This window comes from Peromyscus leucopus, chromosome 9, assembly GCF_004664715.2.
Source record: "Peromyscus leucopus breed LL Stock chromosome 9, UCI_PerLeu_2.1, whole genome shotgun sequence".
Lineage (NCBI taxonomy): Eukaryota > Metazoa > Chordata > Mammalia > Rodentia > Cricetidae > Peromyscus > Peromyscus leucopus.
Window position 1 is genome coordinate 74,640,955 of NC_051070.1, and position 16,066 is coordinate 74,657,020.

A 16,066-nucleotide genomic window follows, 5' to 3' on the forward strand; every position below is an offset into this window, starting at 1 on the left:
CCAGAGCCATGTAAGGATGTGGCAGCTTGCTGCTTAAGTCCTCTTTTTAAATTCCCCTGAGAATAAATCCTTATTTAATTTGACCTTCCAGACCCTCAAGCCTCCAACTCCAGAGGACCTCATTGAACTCCTCGCCCACTCCAGCCCCCTCCCAGGCCTGGCCCCTTGCGCTTTTCGTTTGCACACATCAAGCTCCTTGCCATCCTCCTGTCGTCGTCAACCTAACTCAGATGCCACTTTAGGAGAGGGGCCCACATAAAGGAGCTTCCTGCCCTCTGCCACTTCCATAATTTCCCCCTTAACAGCACCTACCACACTCTGAAATGGCCTCTCTGTGTTTTCTTCTCTAACGCCAGCTTCTTTCCCAAGAGAATGAATGTGGGAACCATGTTGACTTTATCTAGGGCTTCAGAGGTCGTGTCAACTGGTGAGCTCTCAGGATGGAGAGGTGAATGCTATAGCCCTGCTGCCTTCCCTGTGAGACCAGTTCTCCCTTGAGCAGAACTGGTGTCTGCCTCCACCGGGCAACCATGGTAGCTTACCTCATGTACCTCACAGCTCTAGCCCTCGCTGTGCTGAGCAACAACTGCTTGCCTGGACCCTGTGCTCGTATGCAAGCCCTATGAGATGGGGCCAGTCAGACTTGCAGCTTATCTCTGTACACCTCAAGCCAGGTAAGTGGTGGTACCCAGGAGACAGCAGGGGCTCTAATGCTTATGAGTGGAATAAGACAGCCCCAAATCGGTCAGCAATCCGCAGCTAGGTTGATGTAGTCACAGGAAGGGGAGGGCTGAAGAACCCCAGAAAAGATGCTGGTCCCTTCAGCTGGATTTGTTACTCTGGCAAGAGGTGGCAGAGATGAAGGAAAAGCTTTCTGAGCAGAAGGTGAGAGACAAACCGACAAAGACAGCATATTTCCAAGCATTTCAGACTCAATTAATAGCCTCCAGTGGGTTAAAAAAAAAAAAAAAAAAAGACCATCTTGTTTTGGAGAAGCAAAAGACAGGTACTTGACAGCATCCTTTTAATGCTTCTCCGGTTCCTTGATGTATTGTCTTCTTGAGCAAGTATCAATATTGTGTGTGTGCAGGGCAGAAAGCACCATCTCCAGATTGTAATGAATCTAAAATGAAAACGAGCCACGCAGTTGGCCAATGCTGCTTTAAAATTGCGCATCAAGAACACTCCCAGTGACAAACACTTTCAAGGCAAACAAACCAAACAGAAATTAAAAAATCTCTGTGGGGTATAAATATGTAATTACACTCACACAGGGAGCATTTTATCAGGTAAACCATCCCACTTTGTTAATTGAAATGCTCCAGCACTGAGCTTTTTTGACAAAGCGTCTGAATATGTATGTGTACGACGTAGACACGCTGCTTCGCTGCGGCTCTTCCTAGCTGGGGTTAACCGCCTCAAAGCCATTTTCCCGTGCAGCTGGGAGGTGGCTTCTCTAAGCCTTCCTTTTGTTTGTTTGCTCTGGTTTCCATCAAGCTGAATTCATCGGGCTGCAAACTGGGTTGGAATGCTAAAGATCTGCCCCCAAACACAGTTATTTTTAAAATAGCTAATAACTTGATTTTTTTCCCCTGCATCTCATTTGAAACACATCCATCAGCCATTCTTCTTGATAATTTAGGAATGTTCCGACAGCCAGAATGAGATGCTCCAGCAGTGTACATTAGTGTGTTGTGGTGGGAGAAAGACCTGTGTTCTAGACGTGTGACCTTAAGCCATCCAAATATCATTACTTCCATATAAATTGGTCTATGATTTCCATGAATAGGAGAAATTGTTTTTCTACTCCAATATCGCCACTGCATTTTCTGCGAGGTTTTGAGCAGTTGGATTAATAATTCAAGCCAAGTTTTATGAATGTTGAACAGGTTCTCCAAGAAGACCCATCTTCCTCTTCTGGTATGTTCGAGGCTCTGGCCTTTCTTCATGCCCTTCATGTGACCTGCCCTGTGCTATAGCTCCAAAGTGTCCAGTGAAGATTTACTGGGTAGCCTCAATGCTCTACCTATGAACATATCACTGAGGTTATCTGCAAGGGAGAAACATGAAAGGGCCTGTGACTTGAGGCAGTTAAATCCTGGGTCCCAATGTATGGCTTCTGCAATATGGGCAGAACCAGCCCTGTGGCCTTTCCTAACTCCCCAGAAATGGTCATGTCTACATTTCCTAGGGCTGCTGAGGAAATGACAACAAACTAGGAAGTAGAGAAAGCGCGGACTTCCCCACACTTCCGGAGGCGGAGACTTGTTTCTGGAAAGGCTCTGCTGTCTGCTGGCGGCTCCAGGCCTTCCGTGGCTTGCAGCTCTGTTGTTCTAATCTCCGTGGCCAGGGTCACCTTCCCTTCTGTGTCTTTGTGTCTTCTTGCCCGCCCCATCTAACGACACTTAGCATGGGAAGTTTATGAACGCAGCATGTGCATACTCGGAAGCTCTTCCTTCCTTCCTTCCTTCCTTCCTTCCTTCCTTCCTTCCTTCCTTCCTTCCTTCCTTCCTTCCTTCCTTCCTTCCTTCCTCACTCCCTCCCTCCCTTTTCCTATTTTGGTGTGTGTGTGTGTGTGTGTGTGTGTGTGTGTGTGTGTGTGTACCTGTAGATGCTGAGTATCTTCCTTAATCACTGTGTGCCTTGTTTTTTCAGGCAGGATTGATTACTGGGACCTGAGGCTGGCCCATTCAATTAGACAGGCTGACCAGCAAGCCCCAGGAATCCTTCTCCCCAGTGCTGGAATTATAGGCACATGCTACAGTGCGTGGCTTTTACATGGGTGCTAAGGACCAAACTCAGGTCTCTGTGTTTCACAGAAGGCATTGTACCAACTGAGCTATCTCCCCAGCCTCATAATCCCTCATATACATATATAGAATATGTATATTATTCTATACATAGTCTATAGGTTCTGTTCCTCTAGAGAACCCTGACTAATACCATGAGTCACAAAGAGATGAAGTCAATTACTCCACATGGAAGATTTAGATGTTGCCTCGTGATGACTGCTGCTATTAATGTCATCATCGGTTATTAGCGGATAGCTGTGGAACGGTTCTAGGTGCAAGGAGATGAGCAAATTTACTTCTAAGCCGTAACTGTTATGTGATTGCTGATTCTGATGAACCAATGCAGGTGCTGAGGAGATTCTGCTGTAGTTGCTTGGAGAAATGAAAAGCCACTGAAAGAGCAGCGTGAACACGGACATCCACAAGTGCGTGTCTTAACAGTAACATACAAAGTTGATTGACAACAGATCTAGTGCATTAGTCCTATTAGGGCTGGCGTTTTAAAAGTCATAGTTTTGGTGATGTGAACAATAGACACTTATCATCTCAGCTCTGGAAGTCCAGCACCCAGCAGTTGGTTGGGAAGCTAGTGATGTTTCTCCTGTACAGTTCCTTCTCTGTTTCTGGTTTCCACTGAGGTGACTCGTGAGATCTGTGGCTCACGCCCATACTAACCTCCCAACTTGTTGCCCGGCCACACTCTTAATAGTCTCTTCAAAACACATTTTATTTTTCTTGTAGTCAGTGCAGCCAAAGAAATTTTCAAATCTTCACATTCTCTCCCTCCCTGTCTTTCTGTCTTTCTTATGATTCATTCACTCAGGGCTGGAGAGGTGGCTCGGTGGTTAAGGGCACTTGACACCCTTACAGAGGACCTGGGTTTGGTTCCCAGAACCTACACCTGGCACCTCACAACCACTTACAACTTCAAGGGGGTCTGATGCCCTCTTCTGGCCTCTGTGGGCACTGCACTCACATGCAAATACAGACATACAAATAAAAGTAATTTTAAAAAAAACCCACCGCATTCTGCCTCTCCCCTCTTGCATTTTGCTCTAAGCAGCAAGCGGAACCCAAGCTGCCCCTCCTCAGCAAACACCGGCACCTGCTGCCTTCCCAAACACCAGAGCACAGCACGGCCACGGCCTGTCCACTCTGTAACAAAGGTCAACTTCCGTCCAGGTTCAGTCACACATTTTTGTGTTTCTGACAGAGGCCTTACCAGAATGGCCTTCTAACATCTGTATTCCTAACATCTGTATTCCTAGTGGCAATCGACCGTGCATAATGTGTGTCCACTAAGACAACAGAGGCGTTTTCTGACGGTAGACTCTCTCTTCTCCTCACTGCTCTCGGTGTTTGCCTAATGTGCACCTCACAACTTCCGGCCTGTGAAACGACCCAGTTCCCAACCACTTTGGCACTGTGTGGGGTTTGCTGCAGCAGCCCCGCCCTGTACCACAATCCTCTACTGTTCTTTTGTAACAAAACCACACGATGGATGACCTAGTCAACATAAATTTATTTTCTGACATTTCCTGAAGGCAGACGTCCATAACCATTGTGCCAGAAATGTTGATGTCTGCTGGAGTCTCCCTTCGTGACTTCCAGATGGCCACCTTCCTACTGAGTCCTCTGCATGTGTGGAGAGCGATCGAATGAGCCGCCTCTTTTCTTCCTCTGGTAAGGACACTAATCCTATTGATTAAATTCTTATTCTTATGACCCAACTTAACTTTAATTACCTTCTGACAGGCCCTACCTCCACATAAGTCACTTTGGGTTTTGGGGCTTCAGTGTAAGAGTTGAATTCATCAGCTATCATTGGTATTGCTGTTAAAAAAAAAAAAAAACACCAACTCACATTTAAGGCATTGACCCAACATTATCAGAATGATAATGCCCTACACTGCTTTGTCCCGTTTGATTATGGGTACCTCACTTTGAGAGGAAATAGACATGGGTGGAGCATACACATGCGTAAGTTGGCAACTAGGGTTTGAACCCAAAGAGAGTTATGGAAATGAGATGCCAATAGAAAAAATAGTCTGAGAAAAGGGTGGAGGCATTCTGGATGATTATCACAGGAAAAGGGACTTCACTCACCATACTCAGAAGATAGCTCAAGGGTGGTGTACTGAAATTGCAGAAAAGAATTCTTTGAATATATAGATATGCCTATATACACAGAGCCCAGGACACAATTCTCCAAAATAGTCTATTTTAGGGGGTAGACGATGCTTCTTCCTGTTGAAGATGTCTGGAAGCTGGGAGCCTAGGGAGACCAGAAGTCACATTCAGACACTGAATGATTTTAATGGAGGATGTTATTAAATGTCCTCCACTCTTCCAAGTTTGGGGCTATTTTCTGTTATCATAGAAATAATTGGACAAGAGCAACGGTTGGTTCATGAAGTTCTGAATACTTTAACCTTTGGGCAAGAGAGTAGGGCAAGAGTCTGACTGAGCACAGAGTTGTTGCAAATGGCATTTAAATATTTTCCGATAGAACACAGTCAGTTCAGCAGGGATCTATTTTAATTAAGTTATAAGAAAAATTTAAAAACTCACGAGAGCTATTTCCATTTATGACAGCTGGAAGCCATCTCCCAAGTACACCCTAATAATTACACTTTGAGTTGCTTATCTAGGGCACATCAAAGAATTAGGTGCAAGTGGTCATCACACTAATGAAATGCTTATCTTCCTCTGCTTGTTCTAAAGAGCTTAGAGAAATGTCTGATACCGGACTCTTCTTCTACTATTAATTAATTGAATGGGCATCAGGGACTCTATGATCTATTAAACAAAGAGCGAAGCCCAGACAGAGTCATATGAATTTCTAATACAACACAGATGCTTGAAAGCTATTCTCACCCTAGTCATAGGTATAAGAGAGTGGATGCCCATAGACGGCAGCAGCCAGTCCTGCTACTCCACCTTTGCGGTCAAAATAAAATTAAATTCAAAGAAATTAAAAAGGGCTTGAGATTCTCTTTTCTTAGAGAGTCTGAATATAAGTTGAAGCATTGTCCTTTGCAGTGATAGCTCATATATGTTTGTGACATATGGAGATGTTTTTACGGTTCTCCACGTGAGCTTGCGCTCCATGGAGAACTTAGATGTGTTTGGCCAGACAGCTCTCAGTTGAAACCTTTCACGAATGCTTTTCCTGCTTGCTGGGTCCACCTTTTTCCATTCAAATGCTTCTGGCAAAGGATCTCAGCTGGGCGAAAGCTCAAATCCCCTAAGAGCTCCTGGCCCAGGAAACTTGTCAAAACTTTATCTTTACCCTCAAAATAAACACAGGCACCAGTAAGAAAGATTTACAGCAAGTTGGCCCAAATGGAGAACACTGGCAAGGACTATGAAGTTCTCAGTGATGGAAGGTGATAGTTGGGCGACTAAAAGAACCACCTGAAGAAGCAGGGGGTGAAAATCGACTACTTAGAGGCACTTCCGCCTTCATATGGCTGTCGTTACGCGCAGGCCTCCAGACTGGCTTTTACTTGTCTTAGCTGTCTTTGGTCCTTTTCTTATTAATGAGATGTGAGTTAAAGGAAGAAAGATTTCTTTTGGCTCACAGTCCAGGGATAGCCCATTATGGCAGATAGGCATGGTGGTGGCATCGTGAGATGTCTGGTTATATGGCCTTGGCAGTCAGGAAGCAGAGTGTTCTGGCTAGAATTAGGTTTGGACTATAACCCATAATTCCTGCCACTATAGCCCTCTTTCTACCGGTTGGTCCCCATGTCTGAAAGGTCTGGAAACCTCCCCAAATAGTGCTACCGGCTGGTGATTAAGTGTTCAGACACATGAGTCTGTGGAAGACATTTCACATTCAGACACGTAATATTAGCCATGCTTCATAATATACCTGGAAATTCTAGCCTCCTTTCTTAATCTGCACACTTCCATTCTGACCACCATTCATTTCTTCATGTAAAAGAAAGCTTCCAAGGCTGGGGAGATGGGCTCAGTGGGTAAAGTGTTTGTCATGACTATGAGGACTGAAGTGTGTATCCCCAGCATCCATGTAAATGACGGATGGGCACGGCGACCTGCTGTGGATATCGCTCTGTATAAATAAAATGCTGATTGGCCAGTAGCCAGGCAGGAAGTATAGGCGGACAAAGAGAATTCCGGTAACAGGAGGGCTGAATTAGGAGACGCTGCCAGCCGCCGCCATGAGTACCAACATGTAAGATACTGGTAAGCCACGAGCCATGTGGCAAGGTATAGATTTATAGAAAAGGGTTAATTTAACATATAAGAACAGCTATCTAGCAGCCTGAGCCATTAGGCCAAACAGTTTAAATAATATAAGCATCTGTGTGTTTATTTTATAAGTGGGCTGCGGGGGCTCAGTGGGACCCAGAGAGAAGCTCTCCAGCTACAGCAACCTGCCTGCAATCCCAGCATGTGCCTAGCTGAATTGGAGAGGTCTGGGTCAAGTCAGAGAACCTGCTTTGGTATACAAGGTGAGAATGTTTAAAGATTCCTGATGTCAACTCCAAGTCTTTACATACACCAGAACACACATATATGCCCCGCTCCCCCCCCCCACCATGCAAGCGTACCTGTACAAGTGCATATGCCACACACATACACATGCAGATAAATAAATAAACAACTAGTCAAAGCTAGCACTTGGCATGGTTTACTCTGCATGGGTACTGATCATTCTAAAGTCACTTTTTGTTGTTTTGTTAGTTTTTAACCTGCTGGGTGAGCCTCACACTTCCTTTGCATGCTGCCACAGGCTAGTTTTTGCTGGGAATCCAAACACATGTTGATCTCCCCACGACATGAAGACTTAGTGGGAGGGCGCCTTTGTTGGTTTTGTGTTACAACAACATTGCAAAACAAGCACGATGTCAGGTTTTGACAACCTGCTTTGAAGAAGTTAACCTTTGACTGAACTTAAAGGGGAAAAAAATGATCGTCAACTGAGTAACTTGATGCAGACTATAATGGTGAGAATGTCTTTGACAGGAGAAGGATCCAGGAGGTGCTGGAGGGCTCTGACTTCAGAAAGTCTCCGGCTGGGTCAAGTGTACAAGGTGATTACCCAGTCAGAGTCACACCTGCAAGTGGATAGGAAGACTCCAGGCACAATCTGTAAGCAACCTGCTTTTTAAGACCTGTTGTATGCAATGACTTTTAACTACAGTGTGTGTGTGTGTGTGTGTGTGTGTGTGTGGTGAACAGTGTGTAAGTTCATAGTCACGGTGCTCTGTTTGGAAGGACTGTACAACAAGTCTGTTAAGTACCAGCTATATTGGGACTTCTGAGATCATCTGAAGCTTTATTCTCTTTTGGAGCTAGAGATACATACAGCTCAGTAGTAAGAGCACTGACTGCTTTTCCTGAGGACCCAAGTTTAGTTCCCAGGACCTACATCAGGTGACTCACAACCACCTGTGACCCCAGATCCAGAGGATCCAAGACCTTTAGCCTCCATGGTCACTTGCACACACATTCACATATCCATATACCAACACATAACTTAAAAAAAAAAAACCTCTTAAACAAACAGAATTACTGCCTTGTTAACCCCGTGAGATCGAGAGACCTTTGGCCTCTGACTCTAAGGGATGGACGAAACCTCCAATGTCATTGTGCCCCTACTTTGTTCTTCTCGGCAGAGGTATCTGTCCTACATTTTCACTCAGTTTCCTAAAATTCTGATGCCAAATCCAAAAGAGGAGTCATGCCTAAGGATGTCAAAGGTCCCAAACATTTGCCCACAGCAGACATGATTGAATCTGCACCCTCTCCCCACTTAGCTCAGACCTAAGGCCTTCCAGCGCTTTCTAGAGCAGCCAGCTCCCACCCACCACCTACTTCTCTAGTTCGGGGACAAAAAAAGATTTAGTTTGCACCCCTCTTTTAAGGTATCCAGTTCCTGCTGTGTGGCAATTTAATTGGCTGTGTGTCTGGTAGTTCTAGAGAAAAGCCTACAAGGATACAAATGCATTCCATCTGGTATTTATCTATCTCATTTCTTTTGTCTTTTCACAGTAGTATAGTCTTAGTTTTTATTTATTTTAGGATATTTTGATTTATTCTTTGACAATGTATCTTGATCATATCTCCCCCAACTCCTGCTCTCTTTCCTCTGCTCCCTCCCACCTTCATGCCCCCCCCAATAACTAAATGAATCCAATCAATGCCTCCTGCACATACATGGATACAGAACCACCACTGGAGGATAGGCAAACTATCAGTAGCTAGGACCCTGAAAAAAAGTGATTTCCCCTCGCCCAGCCATCCTCTGCCAGTGGTTCCTCCACTAGGGATGGAGCCTATGAGACCCTCCCCAATCAGCGTTGACATATTGACTGGCTTCATCTTGTGGCAGTAACTACAGCTGCTGTCAGTTCAAGAGGACGTTGGCCATGTCACGTCCACAAGACAGCATGTCACAACACTCCTCCTCATCCTCCCGCTTACTTTCTTTTTTCTTTTTTCTTTTTTTTTTTTTTTAGACAAAACTTTATTGGTAATAGTTTTCAAGTATGTTTGAGACAGCACATTTTTCATGAGGAAATCTTACCTTTTACATCACACAGGTTAACTATCATACCCCACTGGCCCTACCTCAAGTCAGACAGTTCCTCCAGGGTAGGTAGGGAGAATTTATGAGAAAGATGAAGATGAAGATGAATAGAATGCTTCCTTAGAGAGTCTCCATTCTTCTATTAAGAGAAAACACACAAATAAGATGGGGTTGGGAGCAAGGTGGAGGATGGGAGACACAGAAGACATGATGGGCATCTGACAGTTAAACCAGAAGAGAGGTCCCAGGAGGGGAAGAGAGCCAATAAAGCTGCTGTCCACCAAGAAGTCATCCTCACCAAAGTTTTTGTTTCTCCCTTAAGTAGTCAGGGTTGTAAATTAGGTGTCATTTTAATTCAACATTAAAATCATTTTAATCATTGGATACACACAATGCTAAATGCATGTAGAGTATTTCATATCATTGATAGTATTTACTTTTTCCTTAGGCTGAACATTTGATTTCCTTCAGATTATTCATAATGTTATTAACAGAATGGAATGCATTTAACATTTAGAAATTTTTCCCATACTTGAGATATTTCCTTAGGTTAGGTTTGTGGAAGTGTCTTTACTAGTATACAAACATTTTAAGAGATGATAGGTGACCCAACCACTTTTCAGGGCACTGCCAAGTTCATCTGTCACAGTGGTCCTCAACTTTCCTAACGCTGTGACCCTTTAATACAGTTCCTCGTGCTGTGCTGACCCCCAACCATAAAATTATTTTTGTTGCTACTTCATAACTGTCATTTTGCTACTGTTATGTTGGAGCCCACTAGCTTACCCAGTGGCTGTACCCAGCAGGACTGCATAAGAGGTTGATTGGACCACGGGCCTGGGTACCAGGTGTTTGTAAGGTCTACACTTGACTTGACTGTAACTAGCAAGGGGGAGGTCTTTTACTCCACCCCTTGGCATTGTTATAAATAGACCTTTGGAATAAAGCTCTGGGCCGGTGGATAACGATCCAGGCCCACTGTAGTCTGTCCTGTGTTTCTCTCCCCCCTATTTCTTTTTTTTTTTTTTCTTTTTAATTTTTATTTATTTTCCGGAGCTGAGGACCAAACCCAGGGCCTTGTGCTTGCTAGGCAAGCGCTCGACCACTGAGCTAAATCCCCAAGCCCCTCCCCTCTATTTCTAACTAAGTCTCTTATTCCCCATACCTCAAGAGTCCCAGGGACTGGCCTCCCACATTGTTATAAGTCATAATGTAAATATCTATTTTCTGGTGGTCTTAGGTGATCCCTGTGAAAGGGTCATTTGACCCCCCCAATGGGGTCAGGACCCACAGACTGAGAACCACTGATCCCTTGCAAAAAATTTATAGGTAACAGACAATAAATAGTCTCTCTGTCTCTCCTCCTCTCTCTCTCTTTCTCCTCCCCCCCCCCCCCGTGGTGTGCCTGTATACATGTTTGGAGTCCAGAGGTCAACCTCAGGTGTTCCTCAGGAGCTGTCTACCTTAGATTTTGAGACAGGGTCTCTCACTGGTCCTCTTTTCTCGGTGTTCTCTCTTCTTACCACTAACAGTAAGGACACAACTGCTGCTACTGCTTTGACTATCACTTATTGAACACTAGTTCTGTGCTGGGCATAATTATAAATATCCTACATTGTGTACTCATTCAGGCCTCACTACAACCTGCAGACATGGACGCTGCCGTTCCCAGCTCACCAATTAGCACGAAACAGAGAAGCTCGGGAACTTCCTCATGAAGATTCAGCTTCTAGACAGAGGCAGTATTTATTACACTCTTCCATTTCTGAGCCTCTTGGGCCCTGGTCTGCCTGCCCCTGCCAGTAGGGCTTCAACGGGTTCTCGACCACCCTAAGGACAGAATGATAGGGACAGGAGACACAAAGGAAATACACCAAGACAATATTCTGATCAAGGTGCAGCTTTATTTTTCTCCAGGAGGGTTTATATAGTTCCTGCAGGGTGGGGGGAGCAAGAAGCTGTTATCTGCATAGGGTGGGGCAAGCTAACAGGATGTTTATGTAGGATGTTTACAGGGTGAAAAGGCTCTGACTCAATGTCCTGTTGCTAGGCAACCTGACTGTAAGATGATCTACTTCCCTGTCTTATTGGGGGTCTGTATTTTTTCCACTAACTAGAGATCCTGTCCTTGTCCCTGACATCTGCCCACCTCTAGGCTTGGTCAATGTGATGGCTATTCTTAGTTGTCAATTTGACTATATCTGGAATGAGCTATAATCCAGAAATGAAAGGTATACCAGATCTTGAGGCAGGAAGACAACAAGCCTTTGATCCAGATCTTAAGGCTGGAAGACACACACCTTTAATCCAGACCTTGAGCCTAGAAGGCACCCCTTTATTCTGGGCCATACCTTCTGTTGGAAACCTATATAAGAACAATGGAAGAAGGAAAGGTTTGTTCTTCATCTGCTTGCCCTCACCTTGTCAGCACATCCATTCCTTCTTTGGGATCCCAGCAGACCAGCTGAAACACCCAGCCTCATGGGACTGAGCAGCTGCTAGATTCTTGGACTTTCCATTCATAACTATCCGTTGTTGGACTGCAGCCTGTAAGTCACCCCAATAAATTCACATAGCTACAGATAGAGATAGAGAGAGTCATTCCATGAGTTCTGTGACTCTAGAGAACCCTGACTAATAGAGTCAATCTGTTGATTGTGGAACCAATCCCATTCTGAGTTGGAGAAGATTAAGGTGCTCTAGCCTAGCATCAGAAGTCAGTCTGGCTACTGGACCAACTCTGGTCTTCTGCTCAGTTCACACTAAGTGGTAGTCAAAGCAGTGCAGCTAGAAAGACCTCGGGGAGACATGCTATGGTGAGAACACTTGCGAAGACAAGAGGACATCCCATGTGGTAGCAACCTTCAGCAATTTCTTCTCCCAGTGGTTAGATCTGACTACCTATCGACTTCTGTTTCTTCCTTTGTCTTACAACCAAATCTCCATCTTGTTCTAATTCCTGTATCTATGCTTTTTCCTCAGTTTCCCACAACTGATTCTGGGTTAATTTTCCAATAGCTGTGTTTTTATAACTACAAAGCAAAAAACAAGATTTATCATCATGTGCTGGCAAGAAAGGTAGGCACACCAGTAGAAAATGACCTTGAGGATTGTAGAATAGGGGCTGGCATATAAGGCTGTATTGCGTGGCATGTAGATATTCACCCATGATTCTGAACTTGATATTTTGTCAACACCTGTGAAGCTGGCCTAAGAGTTTGCTGGGGTAAAGTTTCTTAACATGCAGGGTTGAAAATGGTTTCTGAAGTAAGACAGAGACATCAACATTTCCTTTCTATACAGTAACAGGTCAATGGGCTCAAGTATATAAGAACGTTGGAAAAGATTTGTGATTGATAAACTCACACCCCAGCACCTGATTATCTTCCCTAGTAGAGCTGAGGATATTTTGTTTTCATCTTTGATCAATGGTTTTTTTTTTTTTGATAGACCTTTGATAGTGGTTATCTTGTATAAACTGATGTTCAGAGAATACTGCTTTGGAGCTGGGGTCTCTACTAGGAAACGGGTGCTATGATTGAAGAGTAGTCGTGACCACATCAAATGTCTTAAGTGTATAGTAGATGCTGTGGTGTCCTGCCCAAATCCCTCACCCATGGCCAAGCATCGGCTGCTTGTGAGTGCTTGCTGAGGGCTCCAGGAGGAATAGGTTCGGGAGACTCCTAATCAGAAAGTCTAGGGAAAAGGCACATGAAAACCCCATGGAAGTGGCTGACAGTATGCATTCCTCCAGGCACATATGAATGACGTACAGAGGACGCCTGCCAAAGAAGGGGTTCTTAGACAGGAATAGAACCCAATCCACCCAACCGACGTCAGGCATCCTTCTTCCCTAACTGTATCCATGGTTTCTCAGTAGGCCTGTTGGCATAGCAGCCACGGTAGAAGGCTACTACCATGAGGCTGAACCTGGCGCAGTAGTATGGGTCCTCTCATCAAATCTAACCTATCTCAAACCTGTAGGAGTAAAGATGGACACTGAACCCTCTGGCAGCCATCATTCCTCAGGGAAACCGGCCAGATACATGGTAGGAGAGCAATTACATCTGACCTTTGAGGTAACGATGGGATTTACCCTTACTGGAATCACCATACAGTTGACTAGGGTCTGCCTTACCTGCTTGTGGAATATGTGCCAGCATCACCATCTGGTCTACCAATAATCTTTCCTCCACAAATTACCCTTGGGCTAATCACATCTGCAAAAGGAATATGAAGACAATTCATGATGAAAGGTTCATCATAAGCTTCGTTATTCAGAAACACATAAGTAGCTTATCAAATTAAATATTAGAACAGCCTATTGAAAGTCCATCTAAGATGTCATGGTGGAACATCTTACATGGTTGTGGCAAGTATCTTTTGGGAAATGACACATATACTAAATTAGTGGTATTTAGTTATTTTTCTTTTTAAAAAAGATTTAATTTTTAACTATGCATATGTGTGTGTACCTTTGTATGTATATGTGCAGGACTAAAGGTGCCCTAAGAAGCTAGTGGTGTCAAATAACCCTGGATCTGGAGATATGGGTGGTTGTAAGCCACCTGACATGGATACAAGGAACCAAACTCTGGTCCTCTGCAAGAGCAATACACATTCTTAAACACTGAGCCATCTCTCCAGCCCAGCATAGTTCTTTATCCTCAATAGCTAGAATATAGAAGAAGCAAGACAAAGCCTGGGCATCTTCTAATGCATTCAATGACTGATTTGGGGGATTTATCCTTGTTACATAATAGATAACATGTGCATATATGTCATATGTAATAATGTATATACATACATACTTGCACACACATACATTAATCATGGATATCCTAGTTGTACTGTAAAGCATACATTAAAGATCCCAGAGGCTGAAACTATGCCTTCCATCTAAAGCAATGTTCTACATCTATGACATTTAGTTATTAACATTAGTAAGAAGCCAATTATACTGTTCAAGAGTAAGACGTTTTACTTGAAAACCACAAAAAAAGACACATGCAATCATTACAATGTGAGCTACCATCATATGGGATATGCAATAATCCCTCTAGCAAGCTTAAGATTTACATATTAATGGCCATATTGGAGAGCAGGAAGATGCCTTCATAGTGTCGGTGAGGTTTTTACAGCTCAGAAGTGCCTCCACTACTTGGTCCAGTTACTTGTGTGTGTGCTGGGGAGGATAACTCTGGTCTGTGGGCTCTCCTCGACTCTGTTCTTTCTGCTGTGAGCAGGAACGTACAGCGATTAATAACTGAGGAAGAGAATGTTTGCTCAGCTGTTTGGCAGCATCTTTGTGACTCTCTGTGTGGGTCTCCTGTGGAGTAGATATGCCCCGCAGGGAAACACTGCTGAGGCTTTATGCTTGAGCACGTGACTAGCCAGCTGTCAGAGACAATGGTAACCTTAAAATTCCTACTCAGTGAGGACCGAGTTGCCATCTGTAGTCTCAGGCTACAAAGGGGATGTAGTTCAGTCACTAAAGTGCTTGCCTAGCGTGCACAGACCCTGGGTCCCAGGCCCTGCTCTCCATAGACCAGGCACAGGAACACACACTTGCAATTTTAATACTCAGGAGATAGAGGTAGGAGGATCAGAAGTTCAAGGTCATTCTTGACTATACCGTGGGTTAGAGGCCAACCTGGGTTACATGAGTGAGATCTTACCAGATAGATAGATGGATAGATGGATGGATGGATGGATGGACGGATAGATAGATAGATAGATAGATAGATAGATAGATAGATAGATAGATAGATAGATAAAAATAACAAAAAGAAACAAAATCTGTACTCAAAATTATAGCTTTTACATTGTGCAAGACATAGATAATGCATATTTCTTGAAGTGTTAGTGTGGGGAGGGCTTCCTTGACCGTTAGTCTACAACTCTTCACTATGGAAAGCTAAAGCAAAGAAAAGCAACTGTGGACTAAGGGAGACTACAGGGAAGTCAAGGGAATGGAGATTCTGGAGGATGGCGTCTTTCTTGCTTCATCCTTTCTGGAGGATGAACTGGGCACCTACTGAAAGATATTTGCTTGGTGATATGCTGTATGAAGCACCTGCCTTTTTTCCCCTCTAAAGATTCAAAACTGCAGAGAAAACAGCTTCAATATCGATGATAATGAAAGATAACAAGAAAACCCACTCCTTAATGAACACTAAGAGGGAGCCACACAGACAGTTACATGGATGTCACCAAGCCAAGGAGAGGCAGGAAACTGAGCCTGCTTAAGCCTGCATCTTATGATTCAGAAACCGGGACAAGTGGACTATCTTGTCTAAATGGAGGTCCAAGTAGAGGCATTACAGGGGTCAAAGGCTCCGGGTGTCACAGAACTTGGGGTGGAGCTTGCCTCTGGAGAAGGGCCAGAAAGAGATTCTGATTGAAAGAGTTGATACAGTGTCCAGTCATATTGTGCCTGGCTGGCCTCTTCTGATCAGTGTGCTCACTTCTCAGCTCCACAAAACCCTCTCGTCTCCTCAGCTTCTGCTCCAGGGAGACTTCTGGTTCCAGCAAGCTTTCAAGGCCATTTTTTGTGCTTGTGATCTGAAAGAGACCTGCTCTTTCATGGTCTTGTTTCAAAAACAGCTAATAAAAAAATGAAGGGGAAGAAGAACAGCTTAACAGTTCACTTCAGAGGTCATGCATTTGTTCACGAGCGTGGCATAGCCATAGCACAGTGTATGCACATTTG